The sequence below is a fragment of the Ixodes scapularis genome, unplaced genomic scaffold, assembly GCF_016920785.2.
Source record: "Ixodes scapularis isolate PalLabHiFi unplaced genomic scaffold, ASM1692078v2 PGA_scaffold2__306_contigs__length_199485367, whole genome shotgun sequence".
In the NCBI taxonomy this organism is placed as follows: domain Eukaryota; kingdom Metazoa; phylum Arthropoda; class Arachnida; order Ixodida; family Ixodidae; genus Ixodes; species Ixodes scapularis.
Genome location: NW_024609857.1, coordinates 199092166 through 199114173, shown reverse-complemented (window position 1 = coordinate 199114173; position 22008 = coordinate 199092166). Strand labels below are relative to the sequence as shown.

General features: G+C 48.8%; 1 pseudogene; it reads right to left on the bottom strand.

The window, feature by feature from the left end:
* The window catches only part of LOC115317133, a 35572-nt pseudogene extending 14040 nt beyond the window's left edge, over positions 1–21532 (bottom strand).
* Between the last annotated feature and the right edge of the window lie 476 nt (positions 21533–22008).

Genomic DNA, 22008 nt, shown 5'->3' with positions numbered 1-22008 from the left:
ACCTCCAAATAAAGCACAGTTTGTCAACTGCTTCCTTCATGAAATAGGAGACGCTCACAGTTCAAGCTCGCGTTTGATTCCGTTGCCCGCGGGACGCAATTTCTATCAGAAAATCTACTTTTTTTCCTTTCAGTTCTGCGACACATCGTAGCAGACAAACTTTCGTCATCTGCTCCAGCACCTTGCCAGCCTAGCCGGAGCGAGGCACGACGGGATTGCATTTTGGCGCAATCTCGATTTTCTCAGTGCAGCGAGTGCATGCACGCGTGGGGTGTCAGCAATGAAACGAACTCGGAGGGTGCAACCACTTGTGGAGCGCCGGCTGAAACGAACCCGCTCCACGCTGCGAGTGGACACGCGTGGGCACGAGTGCCGTGAAACGAACTCGCTAATACTTCTTCAGTGCAAGCCGGTTGAGACCTCAATGACCAAAATCGGGCTCTCGGTGAGATGGAATGGCAAACTGAGAATGATTTCATGACCAGGGGCCAAACAAATAACAGGTGCATTGTATGGTCAGAGTATTAGCACCGAGAAGTTTGGGAGGCGACCTTTTACAGCGAGCCGGGGCGACATCCTGCTGAGGACAAAATTTACCCCCTCACTCGCCCTACAAAGGCCGAGACGGCGTTAGCTGTCGGCATATTACTTTCGTTTTTTTTTGTTGTTTTTTTTTTGTGCGCATTTTACGTAGGAAATGTGAATTATTATATGCGGCCTTATTGAGGTATGGTCTGTAGCTGCAGGCGAAACTTCAACCAACATTCCGAGCATGGTTTCCAGGGCAGACAGTGCATGAATCACAGATGGTATATGAAAAGGAAGAAATGCCACCACACTTGCAGGAGCATTGCAATATATTTACATCCTGCACAATCAACGCTGCTGATGATTTGAATAAATTAAGAGGTTTTTTTCAACTTTGTTTCTAAACAAAAACGTCTCAGCGAAAAAGCTGCACTCTGCTCGAGCAACATGTTAAATATATTCTGGGCCATGGGGAGAAAATTACAAGTGAGACCGCCCAAAGGCCTTTGACTTAAATGCCATTTGTATGCCCGCAAAGCGGGGTCTGATGTTCTCCTAAAGCGCGAGACAAATGGACGGCAGAATCGTCCGATCCGACAGTCCGAACGCCGCTCCGAATTGAGACACACGCACACACTTCCGATCTTGCAAGCGACACAACGATCCGTTCGGCTCCGCCCAGGAGATCCAACTTCCAAGCACTCCAGCGGAGGTCCGCGTTCATAGATCTCTGGTCCCAGATTGATGGTTTAGCTCGCACGAGCGAAGCTAGGAGCTCGTTCTTGTTAGCGTGTGCATTCTTTGCCGGGGCCATCTTTCTCGAATGGATCAGCGGGATCCACGCGTCCGGCTTCCCGTCGCCCGTCCCGTTTTCTTATTCGTCCCGACAGACCAAGTATGTCATCATGACGTCCGCACTAGCTGTGCTGTCATTGGCTGGACGCATCCGACAATCCGTCCGCCGTGCAAAACTATCTGGCGCGTTTGACGCATGTCGGATCGCCGATCTGACGCCTGAAGCGACCAAATTTTTCGGATCAGGCAGTCGTACTGTCGGATCGGACGTCGGATCGGATGGATTTTTCGCGCATGTGTCTCGTGCTTAACTCATGAATCTGCAAAGAACAGAATTTCAGTGTCTGAAACACTTACACCGCCGCTTCCACAACCCCTTGCACAACCGCCTTATATCGTGTGGAGGGGGCGGGGGGGGGGGTTCATCGACGGGAGTTGCCTCCACCGATAACTTTCCATACTTATAACCCAATTATAAGGGTAAACGTGACAAACACGGTTGGAAAAGCTATGAAAATTCTGTCGGCATAAGTCTCACCCAGCGCCTTTTACACTGGGTAAACGAAGCCCCGCTTCTCAACGTGCTTACAGCTCACAACGGCCGATGTTGACGGTGCCTTTCCCATCCTTAGTCTGACTGTCCATGCTCTTTTTAATCTCGAAGTTTTTGGGTGGTAGAATATGATACCAGCTTCTTTTTGGAAATTGCATTGCAGCGCTGAACAGTAGGTCAGCATGATCACAAACCTCCGATCGTGAGGAAACGGGCGCAGGGAAGCCAGCCAGATGCCAGAACGCGAAGCGGAGTCTGCCACCAGACGTCACGGTACACCTGACCCAATCAAGATGTGGCGACCGCAGCGACACTTGTGTTTGCTCTGAAGACTAAAAGTACTCCGTGCAAGCAATACCATTGATCTCCACGACAATTTGCTGGATCGCGTGTCTCCGCTTGGTCGTTGCAGCTCAGGTGCGGCCACCGGATGGCCACCTTGGGACAAAGATTATCAGTCAACGTTTTGGAGCGTTGCGGAGGCTGGGCGGCAGTAAGCTGAAGACATGTTTTCTGCTCGTTCGTTGTGATTTACCGAAGAAGTTTGTTAAAACCCCGAACGGTGAGAATTGCGTTTGAGAACACGTGGAAATTTTTACGAAAGCTCAGCACCGCAAGAAAAAGGGGCAACTCGTCTAACGCAAGTCTTACCGTTCTGGCGGCATGATCAAAGTTTCCTTGGCATGCCAAAGTGCTGCATCTTTGTCTTCGCACGCTTGAATACCGATCAAGAATTAACGCCGTGTGGATTTGTTTCGTGAGTGCAAAGAGCATGAAGATGCATGTGCCTCTGGAGCAGCATTTTACTTTACTCTTACGACTGTATTTGTAACTTGCGGCACTTGCAGTCCAGAAGCGGGCATGATCCAGTGGCAACAAAGGAGGGGTAGGAAGCTATGGCGACGACGACAGATTGCACACAACCATATGGACGGGCCACGTTTGAAAAACTTCAGATATCGCCGCTTCATACTTTTGCCTTCGAAAACCTACCTTCTTCCACAGCATTGCTCTATTTGTGCTGTCATGTGATCCATTTAAATAGATTTGGAACATAGCCATGGTTAATCCATAATAGCAACCACCGATTTCGTTTCCTATTGATAGCAACTCGCTGGAACAGCTGGGTGATAGAGAAGACGCCTATGTGCGACATACCTTCAAAGCTCTGCCATGGCATCGATTCTTGATAAGTATCCAAGCGTGAAAAGGCACAGAGACGCAGCAGTTTGGCAGGCCCAGGAAGCTTTGATCACGCCGCAAGACCGGCGAGACTTGACGTTCGACAAGTTGTGCCTTTTTCTTGCGGTGCCGCGCTGTTGCAAAAAATTTTATGAGATTTCAAAGGAAATTCTTATAGTTTACACATTGCGAGCGTTTGGCGCTCCTTTCACTAAACAGAGGGGAGCGCCGCCGGAGACTGACACTCGAGCGTGCTCTTCGTGCTCCGAGCATTTCTTGGAGCACAAGTGACTTCTTTGCGCTCCGTGATGTCACGTCCACAAACAAGATGGCTGTGCCATTGTTGAGATTGTTGAAACAAAAGGCGTAGCCGGACAGCTGCTCCTTTTCAGTCATTAGTGGTTAATCCAGCAGGTAAAAACAATTTGATTTGAAAGCCAAGACAGCAATTAGCATTCCGGAAAAGGTTTGTTCATGTGCCTTGCCTGAGAACAAAGTGATCTATCGAATGAGCGTGCTGATAGCTCGGCGACAGAAAAGTTGCCGGCCGAGAAGACAGTGGGACGGCTGCCCTTTTTAAACTGCTTAGTCCAGCTGCAGCGAATAAAGATACCTAGATTGGAAAGCCGAAGCATCAGTTAGCATTGCGGGAAAGGTTTATTGGTGCATCTCGCCTGAAAACGAATTCATCTATTGAACGGAAGGTTACCGACAGCACAGCGACAGAAAAGTTGAGATGAGAAGACAGTCGGAGCGCTGCCCTTTCTAGGATGCTTTGCCCAGAGAATCAAGATACTTCGAATGGAAAGCCGAAACATCATGTTCATGTCTCGCCTGAAACGAATTGACGTGCTATCTATTGAACGACAGTGTTCCGGTATCGGCATAGCACATCAACAGCTTCCATCGCATTCCGTCTCGCTGCAATATGGAACCACGAAATATCTGGCAAGTGTGAGGGTTTCGTGCGTCGACAAACAAGTTCAAGAATGTTGTCTTTAATTCAAATATAAACAGCTTGCACGGTCAATAAATAGATCAGCCAAGGTGCCTTTCCCCGCACGTGCTCGAAGCGAGTCTCCAAACCTCTAAGAAATACTTAAACGTTCGTAGAAACTTCATAATGTCGCCGTCTCTTTTACTTTGTACCTTGCCGCTCTACACTGGCTTTAATTAATTTACCATCGAAATAATTTTGGCTTCTCCCACCCGTATCCACGGGATGCCAGGTTCGTCATAACCGTGCGGTGGGAAGGAGCTTGTGCGGCTTGTCAATAGATTCGGTGTGTCGCGCTCCTGTACGCCAAGCGCCGTTTAGTTGCTGTGCCTGGAGTATGAAACTCGGAGCGTCAGAGTAGGGGTAAAGGAGTGTGGACTTAAAGGGGAGCTGCAATCATACTTAAGCGTCTACCTCTTTTGCGGTTTCCACGTCTCTTTGGGTTCGGGTAAGCCAGCGGGCACGGAGAGAATAACTAAATATCAGTGAGTCGTATTTTAACCGGACGACGCGGAAACCTCCTCCACCTACGAGGGCGACCCGCGTTGCCGAAAGCGCGGAATATGTGACATCTTTGGTCCTGGGCTTACTACTGGTCAGAGCCGCTAAAAGCTTTTTTTTTAGTCGATACAAAATATAAGTGTCGCGAACCGTTTCAATTATGTATGAAAGTAGTTTTTGTTCAGTATTTTAGATCAGAAAAGAAACAAATGCAGTTTATAAAGTACGGAAACAAGAAAAGACCCGTCGACAAACCCGCCACCAAGCGGTGAAAAAAACGGCGCATACAGTAAAACCTCGTTATAACAAAGTTGAAGGAGCGGTCGTAATTATTTCGTTATAACCATTAGTTTGTTATAGCCAATGTCCATTTCTTCCCACTATTAGCAAGCAAGGGGAATTATGATTGCTTTGTTATATCCCGTTTTGTTATAACGAGGTTTTACTGTACTAGAAAGGCGTAGTGGGATGAGGCTCCGACGAACAATGGGCTTAGAAAGGTCCCGGATGTACGCGGTGGCGCTGCGGTCGTATACTGGCTCGAGGATCCGACCGGTTCCGAGCGTTCCCAAGGCTTTCGGCGCGGGCTTGGCTGGCGATTTGACCCTTTGGCGGTATGGCAGCGCGAAGTGGCTCTCGTTCTGAACTGATCTTTACCCCGTGTCTACCGTCGTTTGTGGCCAATGAAGTGTTATGCCGAATTAGTCTTTAATCGCGCGGCAAATGCAATGCGAGCTGCCCTGGCCGCCCACTTCATACAGCCTAGTCAACACGTGCTTTAGTGGCACCCTCTCGAGCCGTCGACACTGAGTGCGGCAGCCGTGAGCGCTCGATGAGCTCACTACTTCACGGCCACTCAAACCAGGACCTACGACGTCATGAAGGATGTTATTTTTTGCTTGTTTTTGTAAGTCTAATTTGCCTATAACTTTTAAAATAAAGCGAAATTGGAGAAAAGTTTCTTTAAATTACTACGTTCAGTGCGCTCAGGTTCGGTCCAAATTAAAAACCAGTCCGAAAGTTATTGCAGGGCCACTTTAACGCTCCCAATGACGACAAACGAGCAAAAAACATGTCTGCAGCACGCTGCCGGCCAGCCTCTGCAACGCTCCAAAAGGTTAATTTTCCGTGTCCCAAGATGGTCGTCCGGCAGCCGCAATCACGGAGCGGGGAAGCGCAATTTAGCAATTGTTGTAGAGATCAGTAAAAAAATATGGAATGCATACCCTCCTAGCATCCATCAGGTAGGGATAAGCATTCTTTGCAGTCTATATGCCCATCAATATCAACACATGTAGCCATTTGCAGGCAGTCGCATCCTTTCAAAGATCAATCTGGCCTTCGTCAGGCACCAGCTTTCGCTCTCAGCACACAGCCACTGTTGGTGGGCTTCGAGGCTGCTCGCATCTTCACCCTCCACAGGCGGGGCAGCCCCGGTCTGTAAATGTAGAATATGAATATGGCAGGTATTATTTGATAACACTTTATGTTTTGGCCGTGTAAAGAAAATCTGCATTCCATTTTCTAACATACCTGTTATGAAATAACAAGGTCAGGTGGGGCGGCTCGAGTTCGCTGACTGAAAGACAGAGGGCTTAGCCTGAACCAATATCCTAGCAGCCTTCGATATTGGTGTGGGGGGAGAGAAGGCTGAACCTCTAAAGATGTCTTCAAGTGATTCTCTAATTGCTTAACTCCAAAGTTTCAGGCTGCTGCACTTTAACGTTCTGAACTTTTTCCAACATATATTTGCGCTGTCGCTAACCATGTTCCATTTGCCAATTTTTTACACGCCCCTTCTCCTCCAATCAGAACAGCACGAGAGTCCGCCGTGAACAGACTTGGCATCATCGTGTGTCATATATCCCCGATGATTGCCTTCCCCACTAAGATGCATTAAAGCCAAGGCTCGAGCACAAGCTCATAGCATCGCTAGATGGTCGCACTGCACGAACCCTCGTGCAGCCTGAGTATCTACTAGTACTGGTAAAAGCGAGCGAGTTGAAAATGAATACTTAAAATCGAAAGAATAAAGCGCGAGGGACAAGCCCAGGACAACCACGTAAAGCCTGGTTCAAACAGTTGCGTTTGACCGCGTTGCGGCTGCGAGAAACCAGGACATCCCTGCTGCTTATATCGCGTGCCAAGATGATTCTTTGAATTGGAATCCACGCTTCATACGAAGCACAGATGTGCCGGTGACTCGTTTTCGGTTCTAAACGCAACGCAGACAAACACACTCAAACGCAAGTGTCGGAACCGACCTTTACGGTACAGGCTCACAGTAAAGCTGTGAGCCCGAACCGTCTCGCACGTCTAGCCTTCGCTTTAGTACATCTCAGGATGAGACGGAATGTATCATAATAGAACCGATGTGGTCTCACCATTCTGAGCAGAAGTGCGTGAGTAACCGATGATACTTTCGTGGTCGCTTGCACGTAAACAACCAAGGAGCTTGTACACGACGCCGGCATTCATCTGGCTTGAAAACAACTTGAGCGTTGGCTTGGCTTGGATGTCAGCTGCCCATTGTGCTTACTTGAACTTCACGAAATCCTCTAAATTGATCAGGCTGCTTCTTGACTTCTGCTGTCGGCGCTTATGTCTGCAATTCGGCGGTTTCCGAGTTCGACGATTCGGAAATCATGGGTGTACCACCGCAACACCCTCTTAACACGATTTCGGTAGCCGTAGGGTGTAAAAAGGATGTACGAAGGGTGTAGGCCTTTCCGTACACCCTTGAATATTCAAAAATCATGTAAAAACGGTGTAGGAAGGGTGTGAGCTCGGAAAAACACCCTTTTAACACGAACATGGGTGTTGAAATTTTTAGTGTGTACCAGAAGCCACGACGAATTACTGGTTCCAAAATTTTTCTTATAAAGTACACCTCTTCGAATAGCGAAGGTCGGCAGGACTCGTGAAAAGACACGAGAAACGGTACTTCCTCGTCCTTCTAGATGCTCAATCAGGGCGCGGAGCTCCGGATCGTCTCGTTGAAGTCCTGCCATGTCGTTGGTGTCCACGGCACCTAGGAAACACTCGTCATCATCCACGTCGGTACAGTCTGGCGTTTCGACGGGGGCTCTGGACAAGCAGTCGGCGTCGCTATGTTTCCGTCCTGACTTGTAGACTACGGTCATGTCAAATTCTTGCAGTCGAAGACTCCATCGAGCCAGGCGTCCTGAAGGGTCTTTGAGGTTTGCAAGCCAACAGAGCGAGTGGTGGTCTGTGACCACCCGGAACGGGTTCCCGTATATGTACGGACGAAACTTTGTGATCGCCCATACAACCGCGAGACATTCTTTTTCCGTCGTGGAGTAATTTTTCTCCGCTTTTGACAGTGTCCGACTTGCGTAGGCAATAACTCGCTCCGTGCCTTCCTGTAGCTGTACCAATACCGCACCAAGGCCGGAGTTACTTGCGTCCGTGTGAATTTCGGTTTCGGCGTGCTGGTCGAAATGTCCGAGGATCGGAGGTGTCTGAAGTCTTTGTTTCAGTTCGTCGAACGCCCGTTCTTGTTCTTCTGCCCAGTGAAACTTCACGGCGTCTTTCGTAAGATGTGTGAGGGGCGCCGAAATTTTTGCGAAATCTTGAACGAAGCGCCTGTAGTACGCGCAGAGCCCCAGGAATCTGCGGATGGCCTTCTTGTCCGATGGTCGAGGGAATTCGGCTACGGCGGATGTCTTCGCGGGGTCAGGGCGTACTCCTTCGCTACTAACGACATGACCAAGGAACTTAAGTTCGGCGTAGGCGAAGCGGCACTTCGTTGGCTTGAGTGTGAGCCCTGCGGTCTTGATGGCTTGGAGCACGGCCCTAAGCCGTTTCAAGTGCTCGTCGAAGTCGTGCGAAAAAACGACGACGTCATCCAGGTAAACGAGGCAGCTCTGCCACTTCAGTCCCGTTAGTACAGTATCCATGACCCGCTGGAAAGTCGCCGGCGCCGTACAGAGTCCGAAGGGCATCACCTTGAACTCGTAAAGTCCATCGGGCGTGACAAAGGCAGTCTTCTCGCGGTCCCGTTCATCGACCTCAATCTGCCAGTAGCCACTCTTCAAGTCCATCGACGAAAAGTACCGGGTGTGGCGTAAACGGTCGAGGGTGTCATCTATGCGGGGAAGCGGATAGACATCTTTGTTTGTAACAGCGTTCAGCCGCCTGTAGTCCACGCAGAACCTAAGGGTTCCGTCTTTCTTCTTCACCAGCACGACTAAAGAGGCCCACGGACTGCTTGAAGGCTGAATAATATCGTCGTCAAGCATTTCTTGAACTTGTTTCTGGATGGTTTGCCTCTCCTTCACCGAAACTCGGTACGGCGACTGATGAATAGGGGGCACGTCATCGTCAGTAACAATTCGATGCTTCGCAACCGCTGTTTGGCGTAGCCTTGACGATGTGGCGAAGCACTCACTGAACTCAGCGAGAACGTCAGTCAGCTGTCGTCGTTGTGGGCCTGGGAGGGATGGGTCGATGTCGAGCTTTGACGGCGTGGTTCCCTTGTGGTGCGTCGGAGAGGCGTCTTCTGAGATCACGGCGATGGCGGCCGAGTCCTGAATTTCCTCGACGTAGCCCACAGCTGTACCCTTTGTAAGGTGCTGCGACTCTTGCCGGAAGTTGGTGACAAGGGCTACGGTACGCCCGTCCTGGAGCTCGGTTACGCCTCTTGCAATACCAATCCCTCGTCCAAGGAGAAGTTGGACGCTTCCTTCCAACAGTGCTATCCCGCAGGTGGCTTCGTCGGTCCCGACGGGGACAAAGACACTGGACAGCGGCGGCAGGTTTACGTGGCTGGTAAGGACTCGCACTGCAGCTAACGTCGCTTTGGGATCTTCCGCCGAGGGAACAGGTTTCCGAAGCGTCAGCTTGTTCTCCCCAAGGTCGATGATGGCGCCGTATTCACACAAAACGTCCATTCCGAGAATGACGTCTCTCGAACAGTCTTGCAGAACGACGAACTTGACAGGGCAGGTTTCACCGTGGATCTCAACGCGAGCAGTGCACCTGCCGACAGGCGTGATGAGGTGTCCGCCGGCGGTTCGTATCTGTGGTCCATCCCACGACGTCGTAACTTTCCGAAGGCGACGAGAGAGTCTCCCACTCAAAACGGAGTAATCCGCTCGGGTGTCGACGAGTGCTGTCGCGTCGTGGCCGTCGATGATAACGTTGAGGTTATTCGACACTGTTACAGAAACGTCGTTTCGGGGCGTTGCGGCGTTAGAGTGGGAGAGCTCCGACGATCTTGGAGGATCTTGGCATCGTTCGTCTTCGGCAACACCACCTCCCGGCATTGCCGCGCCTAGTTTTCCCGACGGGACGCAATGGGTGACAGGCTGTCTCGGCGAGACCGGCGGAAGGGCGATGGCGAGCGTCGGGGAGATGGCGAACGGAATACTCGGCGGGGAGACGACTCAGGAGTTGAAGAGCGGCGGAGGTAGTCCTCGATGTCCCGAGGTCGCTCTCCAAGACGTGGTCGAGGGTCGTTGGGCGCGAACCCTCGTAGGCCGAGCTGGCGGTAGGGGCATCGTCGGTAGATATGGTCGGCTTCCCCGCAGTGGTAGCACAACGGGCGTCGATCAGCCGTCCTCCACACGTCGGTCTTCCTTGGCGCAACTTGTTCTGGACGAACGTGTGCCCGATCTTCCTGGCGTCGGGAATGCTGCGGCTCTGGAAGCACACGTCGGGGAGGCGCCATGTACGGACGCGGTGCTGATGGTGCTCGGCGGAGCATTTCGGCGTAGCTTACGGCTGGCTCCTGCTGTGCTGCTGCGGTGACGGCAACCTCGGGATGGAAAGCTCGGTGAACTTCCTCTCGGACGACGTCGGCGAGTGAGAGTGAGGCTGGGCGATCTGCAGCAGGTAGAATCTTCCGGAGCTCTTCCCGGACGATATCCCGGACGATATCCCGGACGATATCCCGAAGGCTGTCGACACCGGTGGTGCTCAGGTCCGGAAGTGTAGCTGCGACGGTTGGAGAAGTAGGCGCGCCGGCGAGTCGGTGGTAGTGGCTTGCTCGGGCCGTCAGTGCGCGCTCGATGTTCGTGGCTTCACTCACAAATGCATCGACGGTCGTCGGGGGATTGCGAACCAGGCCTCCAAAAATTTCTGCCTTGACGCCTCGCATGAGGATTCGAAGTTTCTTTTCCTCAGCGGCCACCGGGTCTGCTCGGGCACTTAGACGCAGAACATCCTCTACAAAGCTGGTCAGGCTTTCATTGGGGCCCTGCACCCTTGTTTGAAGCAGGTCCTCTGCTCGCTGGCGACGATGGTGGTTAATGAATGTTCGTTTGAGTTCGGCGACGCAGGACTCCCATGTGGGGAAGGAGGCTTCGTGGTTTTCAAACCAGTGCCTCGCAGTGCCTTCAAGCGAGAAGTAAAGGTTGTGGAGGCACTGCTCAGTCGTCCATCCGTTGTGGCGGGCTACACGTTCCTAGTGTCGCAGCCAGTCTTCGATGTCTTCGTGGATCTCCCCATGGAAAGGCGTCGGAGTCCGGGGTGCGACGGGCAGGACGACGACGCTGGCGATGGACGGGTTCTGCGACGACTGGCTGTCCATCGTTGGTCTCGTTGGCTGCTTAGTCTTGGGCGGCAGAGGTCCGAATTCCGGGTGTAGGCCTTGGGTGCGACGACTGAACCGGATCTCGGAAGTGCTTTCGTTGGTTCTTCGTGGGCTAGGCGTCGGACTTGGACTGCGGGCCCTCGGAGGGGTACGCGGCAGGGGCATGCGGTACCCCGCACCTCCACCAAAATGTCACGGGTGGTGACCAAAAGAAACAATAAATACACAGAAAGAAATAGACGTTTAATGTGGCGAACTTGTGCCAAAAATAAAAGGAAATAGAAAAAAAAGTAGGGAAAAGGAATGGAGTGAAATATGGCACCTCCGATAGGCTGGGAAAACATCAATTTCCACCTTGACCGCTTCAACGGTCCATAACTTGAGAACAAAAAGTGAAAGCCGTTTACAGCTTCCTGTAACGCCGAATTGGAGCGCAGCTCTTGAGGAGGAGAAGTGGAGGGTATATTCCTCCTCCTCCCTCGTGATCATGCCTGCTAGTCCTCCTCCCCTCCTGCTCCCCCTCCCTCTCCTTTACCACCTCCTCGTCCTTCAAGCTCCTCCCCTCCCCTCGCCTCCGCCTCCTCGTCTCTCCTCCCCCCCTCCTCCACCTTCGTACTGCTTTCCTCCTCGCCGCTGAAGTCATGTGACCCCCTCCCCCCGAGGTCACGTGACCCCCCCGAACCAGACAATGAGGGGAGGAGGAGGAGGGGGAGGAGGAGGAGGGCAGAGGTCCGGGGGGTCACGTGACCTCGAGGGGACGGGATCACATGACCTTGGGCGGGCCGTCACGTGACTTCGGCGGGGGGAGGGGAGTCACCCCCCGGGGTCACGTGACCTGGGCGGGGGAGGAGGGGGGAGGAGGAGGAGCGGGGAGGAGGAGGAGGGGGAGGGGCGACGCCGACGCCAACGCCGACGCCGCACAGGCTGGAAACGGGTCATGTGACCCCCTTCCCCCGAGGTCACGTGACCCGCCCGGACCATACTAAATGAGGGGAGGAGGAGAAGGAGGGGAAGAGGAGGAGGAGGGGAGGAGGAGGGGGAGGAGGAGAGGGAGGGGCGCGGTTACGCCGACGCCGACGCCGACGCCGACGGCGACGCCGCTCAGGCTGGAAACGGGCCCCTAAGAGCTGCGCTCTAATAACAACAGAGCGTCGCGGGCGTCGAAGGCGGCGAAGCAGCAAGGTCGAACGCTGAGGCGAAACTGACTCGACAAGGTCGCGGGCGGCCTCTTATCTAGAGTGCGTCGCTATCTCGAAGATTCGGCGAAAGCGGCTCGAGCGTCGCGTGATCGGGCGAGAATGAACACGCACTTTCTAGAAAACAAAAGCAGGAATAAATGATAGAAGTTACATGCGGTACATGAATAAACGAGAACTTTCTGGAGGTCCGTGACTGAGCGTTGCTTTCTCAGCCCTGGGCGCGGCAATATGTATGCTATTTCTGTTCAAACAAAGTTTCTAAAATAAATGTTCATCGCTTTTTTTTTTTTCGTTTGCGTAGAGGAAGGGAAGGACGCGTCATTGTACGATTCTCAGTGCGCACCTCTACACATAACATATACCTAATGGTATGTTGGGGGCCCAAGCAAGGTAAGGCTCATCAACAAAGCCGCGAAGGCATAACAACGTTAGAAGCATGCCTAAGTAATGCCATTCGGTCGTAGGGCGAACGGGCAAAATGAGAATGGGTCCAGTTGCGAAAAGCACGGTTCGGATCTTATGAGAAGGTTCAAACGAGAAGGACCAAATGAGAATAGGACGAAATATGCAAGGTTCAAATGCGAATGGGGCGTTTTGAGATACACCCATTATTAGAATGCTGAACATTCATGTCTTTTGGTTCATATTACTTATTCTAACTGATCAGCATAGCCCGGTCACAGGTATATTCGTGTGCCCCTGCAGCACAAGGGCTCATGTATTTGAAGCCGATCGATACTAAGGCGGATTAAAATATAAGTTGCATGCTCCGTAGGATGCACAAGTTCTAGTATTGGTTCTATATGACAATGTATCTGAATACCAGATTCATCCTGATTCTTTCATTATATTGCAACATAATAATATGACTTACAGAGAAACGCTCCTCCCAAACAGGTCACGCAGTTACTGCAGCACATCCAATTAATATGAGCAACGAATATTTTCAAGCGAATTGTGAATAAGGGTGTCTAGAAAGCAGCACGTTAACATCAGGCCTTTGCCTTTCTTAGTTCGAAGTTTCAACAAAAACATGGTACAACATGTTCCAGGTTGCTGTTGAACGTGCCAAACAAGCACAAATGCTAACGCTAGTATGCTGCTCTACAAAACATATTTCTTTCCGAATTGCTGCCGAAAGTTAGACACTTTGTTTAATGTAATTGACAATGCCTCAGCGAAAGTGTGAACAAGCTGAATGAAACCCTTAATATCTACTTGGGAATACTGCAATACGTTTGAGGAATCGTTATGCGCCTGCTACACCGAGCGTTTTTTTGTTTTGTTTTTTCTTACAGATTTGTTTAAAAAAAATCGCCATGAAAGCTACACTTATCCGATTTGTGCGAGTGAGTTATACGCCCAGGGGGCATTTGGGGGTGGTTAATCTTCGCGATAAGTCGGATAATTAATTAAAATTCGTTAATTAACTTTTTAATTACTGAAAATAGTCATATGGTTCCAATTAGAAATTTGCTGAGCGTGGTCCAAAACCCCTAAATCAGTAATTTTAGAAAGACTTTGAGCGCGTGAAAAGAGCAACAGTGCGCTGAAGCTACTAGTGGAGCAGGTACAAGGCTGGGGCTAAATAAGAGACAGAAAAATCGCACAGGCGCCTTACCGCGACAGCTAGCTTTGTATGTGCTCCACGAGTTGTAACTTAAATGCACTACTACGCTCCTCACGCGCTGAAAGTTTTTTAAAAAATGACTGATTTAGTGGTTTTCGATAACGCTCAGCAAGTTTCTAATTGGAACCATATGTCTATTTTCACTAATTAAAAAATTATTTAACAAATTTTAATTAATTAGCCGACTAATCGCAAAGATTAGCCACCCACATAATGTCCACATTGGCGTATAACTCACTTGCAGAAACCGAATAAGTGTAGCTTTCATGGCTTTCCTTAAACAAATCTGTAAGAATAAAAAGAAAAAAACGCCCTGTATATGTAAAGTACTCACCAAAGGAACACGCTACTGTATTACCTCTGGAGATTACATCAATCCACGACGTAGCGCACAAAATTGTTGCATTAAGCAACATGTTATAGTTGTCGTTTGGCCACCGTCAAGTTAGCACTTTTATGAGGTAATGAACAGTTGGTGTGTTCCTATAAGTTTCGGAAACATTGCACATTGCCAAATGAAAACAGAATTTGAACTTTTTTGACTTGTACCATATTATATAATGTAAACGAAATATGTTTCGAGGGCTCAATATTTCCCGATTGAGGTCAAAGTTGAAGTTTTGGAATAATTTGCGGGTTCTAATTTTCACGATGCGGTGGGATCTCAATATAGTTTCCAATGTGTTTACATTTTACCAGAATTGTTCGCGGGACCTTTTTTTTCAGATTGTAGGCGATTTGCGAAAACTAGGTTCTTGCGAAAAATAAGTCGATTACAGTCTTCGAAATTTCTAATTTTGAGCCAAATTGGCTTTGCCAGAAATACGTTGAAGAGCACACCATCATTCAAAAGTATGCCAAACTGCTTAGGATGTTGGAAAGGGCACAATAACAGATTAGCTACATAATTTATTGCTAACGGCGTATTATGTCATTAATGCTGTCAAAAAGTATTTAGCAGTTATTGCTGCTTCCCAGACAAAAAAATCGCCTTTTTATTTCTTCATGAAATGCAATATCCACTAGGCAATTCTACCACCTGAAGGAATTAGAACTGTCCATACGATACATTTTTCCAAAGGAAATTCACAGCGCACATTTTTATAACTGAAAGGCACATCTATAGTTACCTCTAAACGAACTTCAACGCTGCTAGCAGCTCAGCAGGGTACTTTAGGTATGTGGCGTACATCAGCTTCATGGCAGAGAGGAAGCTGACTCCTTCGAAGCACCTGGTGCCATCCAGTGGCAGTCGAAGGTGCTTTCTGCCTGAAAAAAAGTCGATTTTTTTAGTCATAAAGGAACGCTGAACCGAACGTTTATGATTTTAACTGTGTTTGAGAGCATTAATACCTAGGACTTCGGGAGTTATATTGTTTTCAAGCATGGCACACCTTTTCAGTTTTTATCTGGGGAGAAGATTCTCAGTTTCTTCCGGTTAACATATATATCCATGAGTTTTATCGCTTTATTCCGGTGATATATACAGTATTTTCCTTTAAATCACAAGGAGAAATCGCACTCCGTTGAGGTGAATGAACTTGATAAGCGATAAAAACAAGTCAAATCCCATCCTCAAAAAAAAAAAGAAAAAAAAGTGAACTTGACATTTAAAACCCAATTACAATTCACGAGTATGTCGCATATTCACGAGCAAGCTCGTGAATTGCGAGGTTGGTTAGGTCATGATGGGGCGAAAATATTTGTTTGAGGGGCTCTGCTGTAATTTTATTGGCAGAGCGAAGCTCTGCCACTATGGCCAGGATTCGGGTCGTCCAATCAAAGAACATCAACGCGCGTCGTGCGTACAGCCACTTCTGGTTGAGCTGCACGACGTCGTGCATGTAGCATTACTCTACATAAAAAGGGTGTCCTCAGGCCATAAGCGGGAGTTCACTGTGAGCATGCGCAGCGTTCAGAGAGCTCCGATGTGGCGTCCAGTGAATACCACCTATTACAATAAAGGTTTCAACTCGACCGGGGTAATTTCGAAGTAAATTCGTTTATCAGAAGCTCAAGTTATTTAGGAAATATCAGTCCTGAAAAAATGGCATTAATTTAGTACGCAAAACGCCCGGAGCATCCGCGGCACGCACACGAGTATTACCACGACGATGATTGATTACTGGCTCAGCGCGGATAAGTTTACTGGGCGACTCAAAATATCGCACGATAATGCGTTACTATTCCTAAGATGCAAAAATTCTCCAAAAGCCGGGAGACGTCATAATTAAAATAAGTACACCGACTTGACATAACAGAAAAAACAACTTCATTAGACGTTTCGCCTCCCATGCGGGAGGCATCATCAGTAGTTACACAGAAAATGCAGGGTTCAACCTAAACTCAACGCTATTTATCACGAATGTCCGTGTAAGCTTCGGGGAGAGGGCCGCGGTTTTTGTTGCTCACGGATGTGTCCCTGCGAAGAAACCACGATTCTGGAAGCTTTCGGGGCCCCCATCTGTCCTCTCTCGCCAAGGTCGTCGCGGCCGGAAAGTCGAAAGAATGCCCCATTGTCCACACATGGTCCACCAGTTCAGTCTTCAGTCGCGTCGCGTGGGATGCGTACGTGACGTCACGCTTGTGTTCTTTGAGTCTGGTATCTCTCCTCCGTCCGGTTTCACCAATGTAGGACGCTCTGCAGTCACTGCAGGGGATCTTGTAGATAACGCCTCTTTGGACGTTCGCCGGGGTTGGGTCCTTTGGTTTGGAAACGGAATTTCCAATAGTTCTGTATGGCTTGAAAACAGTTCGGATGCCAAGGGGCCTCAAAGCGCGACTAAGAGGTTCGGAGACTCCTTTGACATTGGGGATGCACACAACATTCTTATCTCTTTCCCTTTCGCACGGTTCCACATTTTGTTTCATTTTGTTTTTGACCTCGTCAACAAAACGCCTCGGGTAGTGACGTTTCACCAAAGCTCCCTGTAAATGAGTCATCTCATTTGCGCCATGGAGCTCATTAGATGACACGGTATTTGATCTCTGTACAAACGATCGCACTACTGATTTCTTGTGTTGCACTGGGTGATGGGACAAAAAATCCAAAAAATTATCTGTTTCACATGGTTTGCGGTACACCCCCGTTTCAATCCTGTGGTTCGGCTCGCCTGTCCTTATTACAGATACATCTAGGAAGGGCAATTTGCCCTGCTGTTCTGCCTCGCAAGAAAACTGTATCGCGGGGTGAACACTGTTTAGCTCCCGGTGGAAATCATTAGCATGACTTTTATCTAAAATGACGAAAGTGTCTTCCACATATCGGCGGTAAACTTTGACCGGGAACAGAACTTTTTTCAGCACTTTCTCCTCAATATGCTCCATAACGAGATTGGCAACACTGACGGATACCGGGCTCCCCATCGGACACCCGTTCACCTGATGATACGTCTCCCCACGGAAGGCGAAAAAACATTGGTTTAAGCAAAAACGCAAAAGTAAAATTATATCATCAACGTGAAGTGACGTGCGTGCTCTTAGGCTTTGATCATCAAGTAGACGCTCGCGTGCGACATCAATGGCAACATCGTTAGGAACATTAGTGAAGTTGTTTTTTCTGTTATGTCAAGTCGGTGTACTTATTTTAATTATTCCTAAGATGCAAAAGCCTGCACTATTTCTCTGCATCAAGCAGGTGTCACCCTTATTTCACCGCATATTTAGCAAGCTGCCAAGATCGCTCACACGGTCGAGTAGCAGAGGAACGCAGTGCTCCATTATGCTTTCAGACGCATTTAAAAAAAGAAAGTTAAAAACAAGCTCCGTTTCTCAAACGCTCTATTAAGAATATATTACGCTTTCGACCTTATGAAAATACTTCGTTCCTTAAAACATAACTGACCAATGTTCACGCCTTCTAATCCAATCTTCCCTCATCCTCCAATTGCCCCATCCCCCTCCCCGATCAAGCGCTAAACTTTGAACCATGTGAGGTTGAACTTGGCGGCGAAAGATGTTTAATTCGACGCGCTGAAGCACGCATGTTGACAGCGGCTTGGCATAATAATGCGGGAGTACTGCGCAAACTGTGCCCTCCTAGTGCCCAACTACTAAGTAGGAATAATGAATGCTTGGAGTTGGGCTAGTTGGTTTGACATTGATGGTATGCTGCGCTGCGTAGTTATGCGGAAAAAAACTGGAGAAATGAAGCTAATGCAGAAGGACAGACAAAAACATGCATGAATTGGCACAGACTAACAACTGTTTAATTTCTTCCTTTTTTTTCTCCCCCGACCCGTATTTTCAAAATTGCGGCTAAGAAAACGAATGGTTGATGTCTTGAATTTGTTGGCTTCTGAACTTGATGGTGTTTGCTGTAGCTGCCTCTTTGATATACGAACTGGATGGTGTGTTTTTTTGTAGCGTTTACCTGGGGCCTGATGTTTGCTCCGACAACTTTGGTATCTTATTGAGTAGATCTATTTCTTCTTGTCGCAAAGCTAGTGATGGCTCACTGACGCACGCTCCGTGTCTACCCGAGGCCATGTGAAAAGCCTCGATTATTTCACGCTTTCTTCTGTCCTTTGATCTGGCCAAGATGGAAGTAGTGTCAAGGAGAGCTTTGCAGTTGCATTTTGAACAATGCGCTGCAAGGTTGCCAGGTGCTTGCAGTTGTCCGTATGCATGGTTGTGCTCCCTTAGTCTCTCGTTAAGGCATCTTCCAGTCTGCCCGACGTAGGATCTTCCACACGACAGTGGTATTTTGTATACCACACCTTCGACACATTCAACAAATTTGCTTTTGTGTTTCACTTGACACAGTGTCTTGCTGTTAGTCTCGTCCACTTCATTGTTGACCTTCCTGCATAATCCTTTGAGCCTGAAAGGGGCAGATAGTGACACTCTGACTTCGTACCTTGCGGCGATGTTTTTTATCCTGTGTGAAAAATTGTGTATATATGGCAGTACCACCTGTACATTACAAAAGGAAATAGAGAACTACAGGGGTTTTTCCAGAAAAATGGAGTCAGCAAGTGCTTTAGATATGTAGACGAGTTTTTGGTGTGTTTTCTAATACACAAACTAACAGACAAGGTATGTCCAAAGATCATGGAGAAGTTTCGAGAAGCGCACAGAGGACTGGATTTTACTTTTGAGTTACCTGAGAAAAGCAGCCTTCAGTTCTTGGACATCCACATGACTTTTGATTACAGACACACATGCTGGATGTACAAAACTAGAGGAAAAAAACGAATTCTGCCATATGACTCTGGACACACAAAGTTAGTAAAGAGGAGTGTTGCCTCAGGATGCATGGGGCGAGCAATTCAAAAATCGTGTCACCACAAAGTCTCAGAAAGTTTACAGAGGCAGACAAGCAGACTACACGCAAGCGATTATCCTGAACCCATACTGGTAGCTGTCGCAGAAAAATGTATTTCCACACTCACAGGAAAGTGCAAAACCAAGGAGAATATCTTGGACAAAAGACCAATGGTGGTACTGCCATATATACACAATGTTTCACACAGGATAAAAAACATCGCCGCAAGGTACGAAGTCAGAGTGTCACTATCTGCCCCTTTCAGGCTCAAAGGATTATGCAGGAAGGTCAACAATGAAGTGGATGAGACTAACAGCAAGGCACTGTGTCAAGTGAAACACAGGAGCAAATTTGTTGAATGTGTCGAAGGTGTGGTATACAAAATACCACTGTCGTGTGGAAGATCCTACGTCGGGCAGACTGGAAGATGCCTTAACGACAGACTAAGGGAGCACAACCATGCATGCGGACAACTGCAAGCACCTGGCAACCTTGCAGCGCATTGTTCAAAATGCAACTGCAAAGCTCTCCTTGACACTACTTCCATCTTGGCCAGATCAAAGGACAGAACAAAGCGAGGCTTTTCACATGGCCTCGGGTATGCGTCAGTGAGCCATCACTAGCTTTGCGACAAGAAGAAATAGATCTACTCAATAAGATACCAACTTGTCGGAGCAAACATCAGGCCCCAGGTAAACGCTACAAAAACACAGCATCCAGTTCGTATATCAAAGAGGCACCTACAGCAAACACCATCAAGTTTAGAAGCCAACAAATTCAAGACATCAACCATTCGTTTTCTTAGCCGCAATTTTGGAAATACGGGTCGGGGGAGAAAGAAGAGAAAGAAATTAAACAGTTGTTAGTCTGCGCCAATTCATGCATGTGTTTGTCTGTCCTTCTGCATTAACTTCATTTCTCCAGTTTTTTTCCGCGTAACTACGCAGCGCAGCATACCATCAATACTAAGTAGGGTCGGGCAGTATGCCGCCCCGAATCAGGAACTATAAAAGGCCTAGCTTTATGCAGCTGGGAAGACGAGACGCTACACGCTGGGCATCCCAAACTTGGAATATACGACACCCTTAGAGATAGTAAAATAACACTGCGTTAGGAACAACTTAACGTATACGTACCTTGGAAAACAAAGCCGTCTACGCACCGCTGAACGCCTCTGACGACGCGATAACGACGTCGAACTCGTCTTCCGAATGGGCAGCAGCACTCCGCAGCTCACGGGCCCACGCCGGCCGGCAGGGGCTTGCGCATGCGCTGGTGAGAGATGTCTTCCTGCGCTCGGCGTAACACGGCTCACGGGCACTGTACTTCCGCGGTCTGATAGAGTTTCATTAAAATTGCTGGATATCCGGCATTTTTGGGCGCGTTCAATCCGCTTATACCAGTTGAACCGACTATAAACTGTAGTCTTGTAAGGCTTTTTTTATTTATACGGATAAGCTCATACTTATTGCCTAAATAGCACATTTCAATGCATATGGTACAATTCCCGTTTTTGAAAGCAAACAGCGCATTCGATTTTTCCACGTAGATTGATGGAATTTTCTAACAGTGTAGTGATGTCAGTCACCTTTGTTCCGACGGAGTGACGTTCCTCTGCGTGTATCGCTGCTCGTAGAATGGCTTCAAGTTCGGCCCCCTTCACGCCCACGCCCGGGGGCAGCGCGCACGCATCCACTTCGAGGGCGGTGGTGTCAACCCAGGCTATAGACCTTTTCCACAGGGGCGCCGCCATCTTGAATTGTCGTCACTTCCAGTATGGGCGCCGACAAAATAGTAAAACGTTTCAACCTGTAACCAGTAAAAAAATAGAGCGGAGCCAAAACGAGAATGTGTGACGGTTAGGCTTATATCCTAAATGTGTTCTATTGGCGTGGCGACGGCAAAGTAATGTTTTCGCCCATACTGGAAGTGACGACAATTCAAGATGGCGGCGCCCTTGTGGAAAAGGTCCATTGATGATGGCGGCTCTCCTGAGCAAATAAAGATTATTATTATTATTATTATTATTATTGACGTTCGGAGAGGGCTTCCGGGTTCTTCCGGTGACGGCTGTTCTGCGGCCGCGTCGGTGTAGATGCAGACGTGTTTCTTTCCATCTCTGCTTTTGACAAGCTTCTCGTGCGCTGCCGCGAAACGGGATCTCCTCTCGGGATGATCGGGGCCCATGTGACTTGGGAGCGGTGCATCGTCTGTGAGATTGATTTGTCGTTCCCATGGCGGCTCTTGCACCGGGGGGATCGGCGATGCTCCCGGTGCATCGCCGAGGGCATCGCCGGCATAGCCGGTGATGCCGGATGCCGGCATCGGTTTCACAATTCAACCCAACAAAAAACCCATAACACGCCCCCCCCCCCCCACCAAAAGAACAAAACAAAAATTGCGGGTTTATTTTGACTAGCTGGAGATCATTTGACGTGACCGAAATCTCAGTTTGGCCTCCGTCGAATGACGGGAACCTCGGCCGATATTTAAACCCGACAAATATGGATTAATGGGCCAGCGCGTTGGCTCAGAGACACTGAGACGATTTAATGTTTTGTGTTTTCTTTTAATATCATTGCCACTTAATTGCCACCGAGGTGGGTTTTGAAACAAATATATAGTCAAACAATTCCGACAAGCATATTTTTCATTGCGAAAATTATTTTTGCAAGTAAGAAAAACATTAAAATGTTTTCCCATACGTAGCGGAATCTGAAATGGCAGAATACATTTTCTGGCGCCCATTTCATTTGGATCGCGTCGGGCATGTGTACAGACGCACAGTGGAACGCGCGCAA